The sequence below is a fragment of the Dromaius novaehollandiae genome, chromosome 5 (genome assembly GCF_036370855.1).
Source record: "Dromaius novaehollandiae isolate bDroNov1 chromosome 5, bDroNov1.hap1, whole genome shotgun sequence".
In the NCBI taxonomy this organism is placed as follows: Eukaryota; Metazoa; Chordata; class Aves; order Casuariiformes; family Dromaiidae; genus Dromaius; species Dromaius novaehollandiae.
In genome coordinates, this window is record NC_088102.1 from 1,970,523 (window position 1) to 1,982,646 (window position 12,124).

The following is a 12,124-nucleotide window of genomic DNA, read 5'->3' on the forward strand; positions in this document are numbered from 1 at the left end:
CCCTCCCCCCCCCGCATGGGGCGGGGCGGCCCGCGCGCTTCGCCCCGCCCCCTTCGCCCCGCCCCCAGCGCTGAGGGCAGCGCGCGGCGCCGCAGCCGTTGGAGCCGTTGGCGCTGAGGGGAGCGCGGCGGCGAGACGGCCCGGGAAGCGGCTCATGGGGCCCGGCCCGGCCCGGGGTTACCGCGGCCGGCGGGGAGCGCGGCAGAGCCGTTGCTGCGGTAGCGCTGCCGCCGCGAAGGTGTTTTCGCGGCCGGTCAGCCGCGCTGCCAAGGAGCGAACTGCTAATGTTAGGAAAATAAATGGCTCTTACAGTAACAATCAGTGTTAGCTGAGCGAGCCGGTGAGGCAGAGGCGACAGACCCGTGACCGCTTCGAGTCCGGAGAGGGAGCCCCGTCCTTCACAAAGCTCACTCAAGTCGCGAGGGCTGAGCAGAGGGGTGAGGGCAGAGCAGAGCCCCGCGGGTCTGGCTAGGCAGAGGCGCCGGGCTGTGTTCCCTGCTCCCACCTGCAGGTAAACTAAAAGTAGGAGAAAAAGAATATAATAAGCTAAATATCAGATGTTAGCAGTTTCACAAGTTTTATGCACTTCTAGGCACTAGCTTGCACAGTGACACTGAGCTGTGACTATGTTTACATTTCCAAAGGCAGCAGTAAGTTCAGTCTATAACCATGAGCCTAAGTGGGGTGTGCAACTTCTTAGGGCTCTGAAAGTTAGACACCCTATTGTCTGTGTCCTGGCTAAAAGGTTAAATGGTAGATTTTCATGCTTCAAATGGGAAAGGAGGAAAGTTATTTGCATGATGCATGTAACAGAAATTAGCACTTTTCCTCAGCAGGCCTGGCTCACCTACCTAATGAGAAAGCACAGTGAATATCTTGTAAAATCAGGTGTTTCTGGCATTTAGATTAGCCTAAGCAGGTGGGCTTGGAAATGCAGTTTTGGATAAGAAACTACCTCAATGTTCACTGTAACTGATCGAATGCCTGTTAGCACATAGTAGCTATCTAAAAAAATCTGCTTTCTATTTCTGCTGGATATTTTGATGTTCTGTTTAGTATTTTGTAACTTAATTTTTTTTAATTAGAGTTTTTGGGCTTCTTACAGGAAATGTGTATGCTAATTAACGGCCCAGATTATATAGCAGACAATGATCCCGTGCATGCTTCTACCCTAAGTTTCTAAGAATTCGTACACAGAGGAAAAATAAACATCCAGATGCAGAGCTGTTAATGCTAAGAATCGAAGGTAGGTGTCTGGGGAGTGGAGTCATCAGTTACACGGGAAATAGTGAGACGCTTGTTTTGCAAGAATAGACTATTTGGCCTTGAAGTCTCTTGGTGAGTAGTTCTCACCTATCTGAGTTACTTCTATGGTCAATGAAGACAAACTATATACTACACAGGTAGGAATCTGTGAGCTAATGGGCTGGACGAGTACTGCCTATTATATAGTAGCATATAGACATTAAAAATGAGAGGCCCAGCACAAGAGTTTTAGGAGGGGATGTTTTGTTGCAGATCTCCACAATCAAAGCGAGCTCTTCTGGATTCTGCAGTCCAGGGAGCCTTGGCTCCCTGTATGGTTCATTCTGTGATCGTCTGCAGAGCCAGGATCTCTGGGTGAAGTAACTAAGCTGGTAGTGCTGAATGGGGGGAAGGTTAGAGAAAGCAATGGGGAAAATGAAAGAAGGGCTTTAAAAAGTTGAAACAGGAATGGCAAGAAAAGGTTATGCTTGCATTTTATGTTTTTACATGTCTGATTGTGATCTGTATATGATAGACTGTCCATACAGCTGGCTTGGCCTAACTGAGCACGACACTAGTAAATGCATAGAGCAACCTATTTAATACACTATAACAATATCATCTCCTAATGGTTTGTATTGCATATTGCACTGTATTGATTCGGCTCCTCTTAAAAAGCACACAGCCTGTACAACCTACAGCTTATTCCTTATCTCTAAGGATATTTTATTGCTACTGTACTTTCTTAAATACTTATTAGATGAGCTTTTCCCTAAAAGTAATCAAAAGTAAAGGAAATCTGCTTTCATCCAGTTGTTAGCAGAAGTCGTCATACTTTTTCTTCCTTTCAGAAAAAACAGTAGGATCCACAGAAAGTTGAGTGGTAGTTCCTTCTTCTTAGTAAAAGATAAGTTTGTAAGATTTGGGCAGTTAGTTTAGAAATCTCTAGATGCTCCTACATATTATAGATGTAGTTAATAGGGCAAAGCAAGTCACCTTTTGTAAATACTGACAAAGACTAGTGCAGCTTCCTAAATAACATGTCTTGAATAATTTTTAAGCTTATTTTCTGATTTTTTTTTTAATTCTATAAAGGAGAGAATGGTTGATTATACAGAGAAGAAAAAGGAGAGAACTGGTTATTATATAGAGAAGAAGGAATAATCCAGACTAGGCCCAGAAAGCTGTTAAGCTAAAAAGAATGAGTGGAATGGTTTGCTGATTTTATCTGGGTTGAGTGACTTAGGTTGTGCCTGTAGTTGGAATAGCAGCTGTGTACGCAGGAGAGCTGACTCTTGCAGTGGAGCAAGATAATCTGGAGGTGAGAAGTTCTTTAGCTCAAGGCCACGCCTCCAAAGTGAAAACTACTGATAGCCTTACGTGGTCTTTGTACTTTGGGCACAAAAAGAGACATATATATTTTCCTAATTAGAACGCCTCCAATTAAATCTCAGCAATTACAAGAAAAGACCTGAAAATTGAAGTCGTGACCCTGCACTTGGTTCTCTTTGGGCAGACTTTGCCGATGCTGGTAGAAGTCTCTTTGGAAAAAGGATTCATTGCGGGACAGATCATCATGGCACTATAAAGGGACTTCCAAGAGTTTTTTTCAGACTCATGCCTCTGGTTTCCAGTGGAGATGCAGACCACACTGATGAACTTAAGACACTGTTTGCTCACTTAGGTAGGGTACTTGACCAATAGACCTGTTTTGGTTAGTTATGTACCGTAGACCCCTTAGAGCTGATCCATAGACCACCATGATCCTAGGCACCTGTATGGAAAGAAATGCCATGCATGCCTGAAAAATTCCTAAATGTACTTCTCCTGTCTGGTCTCCTGTAAGCTATTTTGGCTTTGCAAAAAGCAAGCCAAAAGTCTGGATCCTAGAGTGCGTGTAAAGTTCAGTAACCCTAGTGCCAGATCTGTACATGTGTTGTTGAACTGTGAAAAAGTTTGCATGGTATTTGGCTCAGATGCGCGTGCTTTTTTACACCTTTTTTTTCTACGAAAATGGGTTTCTCTTTTATTTGGGGTCCTTCTAACTAGGTAGTAACAGATCTTGTGGTCGCTGAAGCAATTCTATGTTGTCGTATAATAATAAGTATAGGAGCGTAAGAATAAATGTCTGGAGTCCTCTGAGAGGTTTGGCCTTATTGCAGTCTGGCAGTCAGTCTTTTGTGTAATGTTTTTGTCCTGGAGAGATGCCTAACACATGAAAGACCAAGGAGGCAGTGCAGATTCTGTTATTATCTGCAGCACCTATGAGACAATGCCAAATGTTCTGTGTTCCCAAAAGAAGGCTCCAATGGGAGAAATAGGGCAAAGTGAGGGAGCTTGTTTAAAATTAAATTTCTTTTACTGTATCCTATTTAGCCAAGATAGATTACTATTGATAATTAAAGAAATGTCTTCTAGCCCTCAGGGTTTCCATTCCGATTCCTATAATTATTGTGAAGCTCTGCAAAGAAGCTTAGTCTTTTATTGTTACTTTCCTTTCTGGAGCTATTTTTCTGGTGTCTTGGTAATTAGATTTATCATATCTACACATCTGCATAGCTAAATGTTATGTAACCTACTGGCATTACCCTAACAGCACTTCTTTCCTTTCCTCCCCCTCTTCCTTTTTTTTAATATGAAAGGCATACTACCATTTCTGGGAGAAAATTAATTGTTGTCTTAATTTTCTATACTTTTTATCATACAGTCTATCCTTTAGATTTTTGAGATCTTAAATCAGTTACTTGTGTGGCTGAAAAAACTACAGCTTCCTGTGTTTGGGGGTGCAGAAGTAAATATTCATACAATTGTGTATGTATACATATATGGTTATAAAGGATGGTTTATTACTGGCTTTAAAATCTAGAAAATATAGAATAAACCCCATTAAACATGGTTAAAGCATTAATTTGTTTGATTTCTGCTGCAAATTACTGGGTGACAATATTGTATCTTGGATCTCTGTCCTATGTTTTGCTTTCCTGTTGCCTTTCTAGGGTGATCTTGGTGCAGTCAGTGAATCAGAGTTACAATAAGGCTGTAAGCTGCAGGATCTTTGCCTCAGCTTGCTTCTGTTTCCAGAAAGTTGGAAGGTATTCAGTGAACTAATAGAGTCCTAGAAGACAAAAATGATCTCGTGGTTAGGCAGGTGCATATTTCCTGGGAGAACTTTGTGCTGCCTCCTGTCTGCTTTTGACAGAGCTCAGCATAATAAAGCCGTATTTTCATGGGCAGAGTCTTACAGGGAATATTCAGTTTTCCGGGAGCCTGATTATTAAAAGTCTCAAATACTTCCGAGATCTGCTGAAGGCAACTGCAGACAGCAAAGCCGCGGGGGTGGTGGGATCTGGGGTAACTGAAGTGTGGCTACGTGTTCATTCAGGCTCGCTGCTAATTCTGCCTCTGCTGCTGCACCACTCTGGTCTTGGCCACAGCAGTTTGCCCTTCTCTCTCTCTCTTCTTCCTTGCAAAGTAGGGATGATGAGGCTTTTTATAGCTTTTTGAGGACCTAAAAAGAAATTTTGGAGATGTGTAGGTTTTTAATTGCATTGGCTGTAATAACAATGACTAGTATTGGAAAAAAGTAGAAACAAATCCCTTATGGCTTATGTTAAAGAAGGTCTCTGACCCTAGGATTCCCAAAGCAGAGTCTCAGATGTGGGGTATGACAAACTTATTTACTGTAAGTAGTACAGCGGCAAAGGACAGCTCGAGCTGGGTGCCTCTGGAGAGGGACCCCGAACAAAGAAACCTGTGGGCAATTATAACTTTACAATCTAAGTTCTCCGCCCTTTGCGCGGTAACTTGGACCAAAAGTAATATTCAGGTCTGGGGTCTTCCCATTCCTTATTGGGTCCCGTCGTTGTCCCTCAAGGTCCGGAGGAGATAATTGCAGAGCACAATAATTAAACGCTGCTCCAGCAGTGAGAGGAGGCTTTGTTTCTCGAGGTCCTGATGCCCTGCACAGGCCTTATTTCACAGTCTTGACATCCATATGAGACACAGGAATACAGACTGCTTGCAACTTCCTTATCTCCAGCCTGAACTGGCCCTGGGGCCCTCCTATACTGAACTAGGTGAAAGTTCCTCATGTTATCTGAGTGCGGCCTAAGACTTCGACAAATTTAGCTACTCATGCTAAGTAAGTTTTATATAAGTTGTGCTAAGCACCTAACTCTGGACAGCCCCAGTCCAATATTCTTTAACAGCTTAGATACTGGGCATTAAATAAGGCATGTGGCCAGAGTTTGAAGAAATCTGAAAAGTAGTAGTGGGTCACGTTTCTACCCATTCAGCGGCTCTTGTGTGTCTTGTTCATTCTGTGATATGTCTCCTTTGCTAATCTTTGAATGAAACTGAAGTCTCAGGGAGAATAACAATGTGTAAGCACATACTGTCATGGCAGTCACACTCTGGCATTTGTTTCATTTTTAAGTGTTTCACTCTGCAATCGTCATGATACTTTTAATGTAATGGGTGGCAACACCAGTGAACACAAAGCCAGAGCCCGATGGGCATGCACTGGCAGACAACCTGTTTTCCTCATTTTCTGGTCTTTTATTTGTACTGATAACATTGCATTTCTGCACCTTTTATCTAGTGATTTTGTTGCTCAGGCAATGAATTGCCGTTGTGCTCATGCATCTGTCTTTGGGTTTTGTTTTCATTACCATTCATAAAATAATTGTAATAAAAAAAAGTATGTCAGTTATAGCACTAGAGAAGCAATAAGCTATGCCAATCACTTGCTGTAGCTACCAGAAGAACAGTGATAACTGGATATCATCTAGTTAAGCTAGTGCCTTTCCACCTGCTGTCTGGGAAGGTACATGGCTGACCATCTTTTTTGTGCCCAAAGAACGCTCAGTCCTGCAGTGGCTCAGCATTGTCAGTGCCAGGCTCAGAAGGGAGATTGCTTCTGTAAATGAAGAAGTTTGCCTTAAGCAGCGGAGCAGGTGGTGAAGCTTTTTCACAGCCTGCTAACTGTGAGTGAGGATTCCCTCCAGCCTGAGGGTTTGCCTGAAGTGCTTCAACTGCACGCACACCTCCAGAAACAACACTTGAAAATGTCCTTAAAACTGTCAAAAAGAGGCACAGTGACGTAAGTTCTGCATTTCCTCCCCATTTGCTGTTCTAGTCCTTGAATGCTGTTGGACTGATCAGGCTCACTTGCTCGCAGAGGTTGTATATGCTCTGTGAGCTGGGGAGGGGTTCTTCCTGGGAAAGCTCTGCATTTTCTCATACTCCATTTTCCAAAACTAGGGAATTTTTCTCTTACTTCTTTCCCAGATGAGAAGAGCTTTATGTTATGTGATGATTTTCTACAGAACTCATTTACCAGCTGGTTTTTTCAACACCAGCCAGAATTAATACCCAGTCCAGGCAAATATGTCTGTTCAGGTTTATGACCATGAAAAATTAGTGGGACTACTCAGCATAGGTAAGCATAAGTTTAACCACTGATAACACTATAATGAAAGATAGGAGTCCTTTCCCTGAACTGTCTAAAAGTTGGTCTCTAGTCCAAGACTTTAGTGTCACTAGAATAAGGAACAGGCACGTCCAAAGGGAGAGTGTTACTCCACCTGTCTCTAAGCATCTAAAGCAATTAAGCGTGAATGTTAGTTGGGATGAATCCTACTTTGGAGCAAAGCATTAGTATTGAACTCTTATTTATGTTAGTGGGATGGTTCTGTTTTGTGTTTCTTTTGCCATTTTGGTATTTCAGGCAGTCCTTAAAATCTGTGGAATATTCTAAACTCAGCATATACGCAGCTTTTCACACATTGACTGTGATTGGCAGACAAACTGCACTGACATCCAAACGTTGTGAAGCTCTGCTGCAGAACACGTTTTAAACACACAGAATAATTGTTACCCAAAACTTGCAAAAGCATCAGATGATTTTTAGTTGTTCCTGTGCTTGTATACCTGAATGTGACAGCCATTATAGGTTTTAATTTTCACAAGGATGAGCCTCTTCTGTTGAGAGTGGGACACAAGTGTCTCAGGTTGGATCGAAAGCAAAGTCTGCAACTGGAGAAAGCTCTCTGAGGATGTTCTGTGAGCAGGACAGCCCAGTCTGATCATGCATGCAGTTTGGTGAAACCCTCCATTTCCCCAGTGCAAATGGCAGGTCCCTGTTGTTCATTGCCATGCAAAAGGGGTGATGTGCAGGCACCAGCCTTGGAATTTTTTTGTGGCCATCTGTCCTCCAGAGCACTTTATATAATGTGAACTGCAATGTACTGCTCCTGCTCCCTGGCAAGAGGCATCCGCTGGGCTCCTGAGTGTTTGAAAGGACAGAAAAATCCAGTTCTGGATCCCAGTCTTGAGGCTTGGTCATGACCTTATGATTTCTAGTAGTCTGCATAGTTTGTTTGATCTGAATGAAATGGGGTCATTCCAGTGACCAGCTTGCTTAGACCTGTGACTGTAACCGTCAGACTCTGCATCTTCTAAGAAAGACTGGGTTCGGCACGATGGAGACTGCTGTGCTACACAGCCGCTGGCAGAAAGCCGAGGAGCTGCTCGCTGGGAATGACTCGCGTGCGCTCTGCTGTCTGTGCGCCCGGGGCTGGGCAGTGGGGAAGGAGAGCACTCCTCCGGGCAGGAGGAACGGCAGCGTGCGGGGACGCTGCCTCGGGACGTGGAGGTCACAGCCACGCAAGCTCGCTTTTAATAGCTTGGAGAGAGTAGCAAGTCAAACTGGTTCTGAACAGGTTTGTACTGCAGACTGATGGTTTTGCCGCAGCTCTAGGAACCTGTATTTTATAACTCTCCGCTTGCCTATGTAAAAACATTGAATTAGGGCTTTTTTGTGGCTGGTTCTGGAGCATGAAACAAACTGATCTTGTTCTCCTGGTCAGGCATTTTCAGCTAGGTGAGATTTACTTAACAGTAAAATAGAGAGGAGGTTTAAATAATTGTGGGTTTTCCTACTTTGGGTTAACATTCATTTCTTGTTTTCCCCATGAATTACAGTTTTAAAAATAAAATGAAGTAATGGAAACAAACACTTCCAAGAAATGAAACTCCAAGAAAAACCATGATTTGCAGTGTTACAATGACCACCATGTCTCATCTCCCCTTAGGGAGTCCAAGGATATGGCATGTCCTTCCCCAGACTGTTTATGTTTCTAATCCTTAACTAAAATTAACTGAGTCCTTTTTTCCCTCCTGGGTTCCTCTTTTCAAGCCTGTAGTCGTTTCCTTCTTTGTATGTACTATAAGAAAAATCTGGAAGTGTTAAATTGCAGGGGCTTGATGTTGTGAAATGTCTGGACTTAAGGAAGACTTTTTTGAGGAGACCTTTTCCTTTATTTATCAAAAATATGCTCCCCCTACAAGGGAGGGGGATCTGGGAGCCGAGGGTGACACACGGGGCTGGCAGGGGCAGTAGCCTTGCCCCCAAGGGCACAGTCCCACGGTAAGCAACAGGGCAGGTCCTGTCGTGGTAACCAGGGTCAGCAGGGTCCAGTTCCCTAGCCAAGTCTGTAGTGACAAGGCTACAGCGTAAAGTCGGGAAGTTGAGGTTGTGGGTCTCGTGGTCAGTGAGAGACACGGCCAGGCACCAGCATAGCTGAAGCATAGCTCAAGTGAGGGCTAGGGGTGAGGGCCTGAGCCTCAGGGCAGCTCCCGGGCAGAGAGGAGAGCCTCCAGGAAAGTGTCTCGCAGGTTCTTCTCTCTTTTTCAGCACTCTGATCTCAGGTTGCAGCTGTGCTGAGTCAGGGCTGGCCTCAAGCATAGATAGCCAAACCCTGAGGTGGTGGGGTGGGAGGCGTTGCAGAGCCTAGCAGTGCACTCAGGCCCTGACAAGGGCTTATCCTTCACTTCTGATCTCTTAGCCCTGGCTGAGGTTTACATCATGAAGCATCAGAAGAATGCTTGCTGAGATCCTTCTCTGCATGCCTGTAACTTCTTTCTACTTCCTCATGTACCTTTTGGCATCTCTGTGGTGGTTCTGCAGCAATCCCTATGCTGGCACATTCCTTTCCACTATTTTTATTTCTCTTTCCCATTTTCTGCTTCTTCAATTTCATTCCTTGATTCTTTGAGATCTCTGTAGTTTGGCAAATAAGCCATCGGATATATGGTCTCTCTGCCTTTAAGCAAGGTGCACACTGATAAACTGCAGTTTTTAAACACATCCTGTTTCCACCAAAGATGATATGTCTATGTCCACATTGCACCATCTATCTATTACATGTTGTGTGTGTAAATGTCGTCTTTCTATTCTGCATGCTATTTGTGCTCTAAGCCTTGCTTGTAGTTCTGTCTGAAACAAAACTTGATGTATCAGAGCTGCTCTGATTGAACAAATCTGGCTTGGTGACCTGGGCACTTTCATTTTGGAAAACAATACTTGCAGTTCCAAGCCCCTCTCCATGACCAGGATTGTCTGCATAGTGTCTTCCTCTGCAGTCCTGCTCTTCAGCTTTCTGCTGCTTTTTGAGTGCTCTTCCTGCTCTTAAAAGAACTATCATTAAAACTGGAAGTTTCCAGTAAGCCCTTGGTTCTTATTGTTCCCTCTCACTGCTATATTTTCACAATGGTTTATTCTTCTAATAGATTTCCTGGATGTAAGTGAGATTCACATTTGTAGTAGTTCCACTCCATTCTGTGCTGGCTCCAGAAAACAAGGTCTCCGCACAGGAACCTAGAAATTTGATTTCATATACGTAATGCCACAGCCTCCAAAATGAATACTAAGCCAAGGCTATATGGCTGCTTCTCACTATTCCTCCTCAAGTAATTGCTCATGGATTCATAGATTCATGGATAGATAGAATAGGTTTGGCAATGTCTAATAGTACCTAACTAAAAGCAGTGAGAAGAGGAACCAGTGTGAAGAGAATCTTTTTGAAGGAAGTTTGTTTGGACTATATAGTTATGTGGAAAAATGTCATTCTAATTTACAGGTTCACTTTGAAATAAGACTTGAATATTATTCTCTGACGTCAGATCTGGGACAGTGCCATAAAAGGTAACAGGTTTGAGTCAGAATCTGTAACACCTGGAGAGTTTGGCACCAATGAAATTTTGATTAGACTGCAAATACCCTCTGCAATGCTTTTCAGATTGGTCTTTTAGCCTCCCCTCTGCAGCTGGAATACTTGTCAGGAATTTTATGAAATGAAATCTTTTGACAAGGAGAGATCACACTGAAAGCCAAGCTTCTGTTTGTTACCAGTATGTTATCTTGTTGCAGCATGTAACCATATATTTATTGTAGTATTTTCTCTGCTTCGTGTAAAATAGCAAGTGAGATTGCTCTATGAACATTCTTTAATAAAACTGTTTCAGGCATTTAAAAGCAGTGTGTCAGCTATGGTAAGTGAAAATCTTAATGCAAGGTTTTGACTGTTGTAAATCACTAGGCAGACACTATAATAGGGCTTCACAGGCAGTACTATGCAGCAGTGGATGTATGGAATTTATTATCTGGTGTACGTGAGTTTTGCTCTTTTTATTAACAGTGAATTCTTTTGTGTTCATCTTGCATTCAGGCTTATTTATTCATTTTGGTTGGAATGCAAATGTGTTTGTGAAACTTATTTGTTTTGCTGTGAAAGATTTGCCCTTTTTAAGGAAGTTTTATTCATGACTGAAGAGATATTCAGGCAGATAATGGATTGAAAACTCGAGTGACACAGACTGTGTTAACCACTGTCCTAGAATGCTGTTCTTTAGAATATTCTACAGTAGGTGCACGTATGGGATGATGAAAAGAGACGTGGGTCTGGTTTTGTGTTGCCTTCTAGGAAGGCTTTCTGGACTGAATGCTGAGACTGTTCGTGATCATTTGGCCATAACGTCAGACCATTTGAGTTCACTTTTTTTTAAAATAAGGTCTTCAGAAATGTGCTGCTGTTGTAAACCCTTCAGGAAAGATGGATGGAGCTGCTGGACTAGCTGATTTGAAGTGGTGCCTTGTTCTTTTTTCAAAATCAACAGCCATGTTTAAAGTTACTGGTCCAGCTCTGTAGCCACTGGAAAAAACGTCAACAAGAGCTGAGAAGATACTAATTTGTGCCTAATGGGAGTCTGTCCCACTGCGCTGTCAGCAAAGATCTGTTACTCATTCTTGTGGAGAGCTTTGTTTTTCTGACAATTATGCTATTTTGTTTCCTTGTTACGAGTGCACAGATAGCATGGCTTCACTGTCCTTCCAGGGACACTTACACTATCCTGCCCTATCTGCCCTGGATTAAAGCTAACAAGTAATATGCGCTATGACTGATTTGACCACACTTCAGGTTGCTTTTAACGTAGCCATAATATATTTTGATGTGAGCTATTATGGATAAGAATGAGAGAAATACATTTTGTAATGGACACTAACTTGATATGACTTTGGCAGAAGTGGAATAAAAAGGGGAACTAATGCATTAACACTGCCAAGTTTGCAAGCTGTCAGTGCTATGTGAAATGCTGCTGGAAAAGTATTGTTTGTGTGTAATCTCTTAACTGCCTAAGCAGAGCAACAAGCAGAAGTTGTAACCACGGTCTGTCCCTGTGGCATGGAGCATGCAACATGTCTGTAGCAAAGCCTGTGGTGGAGGGTGTTTCGAACCCATTCTTGTGCGTTTTGCACAGTTGTGTGGCCAAGGTTCCTGTGGAGACCCGTGTACCTCCAAAGTGTGATAATCCCGTTGTTTGTCACAGACTTCTGGCTTTGTTTAGTTCATGGTGTGGTTGCTCCCCTGAAGTCCAGTTCTCTCGCTAGCTGTCTCTGTCCTTCTGAGGTGGAGGTGAACACGTTGAGGTTTGTGCTGAGATGTCCCATTTACTGAACAGCTTGGCTCTGGACTTGTCAGACAGTGAATTGATAAAACTCTTTGCAAGTAGATTTTTTTTTCTGATTTTTTTTCTTTGT

The 12,124-nt window shown here is 43.1% G+C and overlaps 1 long non-coding RNA gene across 2 annotated transcripts in view; it reads left to right on the forward strand.

Annotated features, from left to right (window-relative positions):
• The first annotated feature begins 55 nt into the window (after positions 1 to 55).
• Positions 56 to 12,124, forward strand: part of LOC112993823 (uncharacterized) — a 399,015-nt gene continuing 386,946 nt past the window's right edge. For both annotated transcript variants that reach the window (XR_010389252.1, XR_003261801.2), the window contains exons 1-2: positions 56 to 511; positions 1,106 to 1,246. This is a non-coding gene — a long non-coding RNA (uncharacterized LOC112993823). The remainder of the gene's footprint in view (positions 512 to 1,105; positions 1,247 to 12,124) is intronic.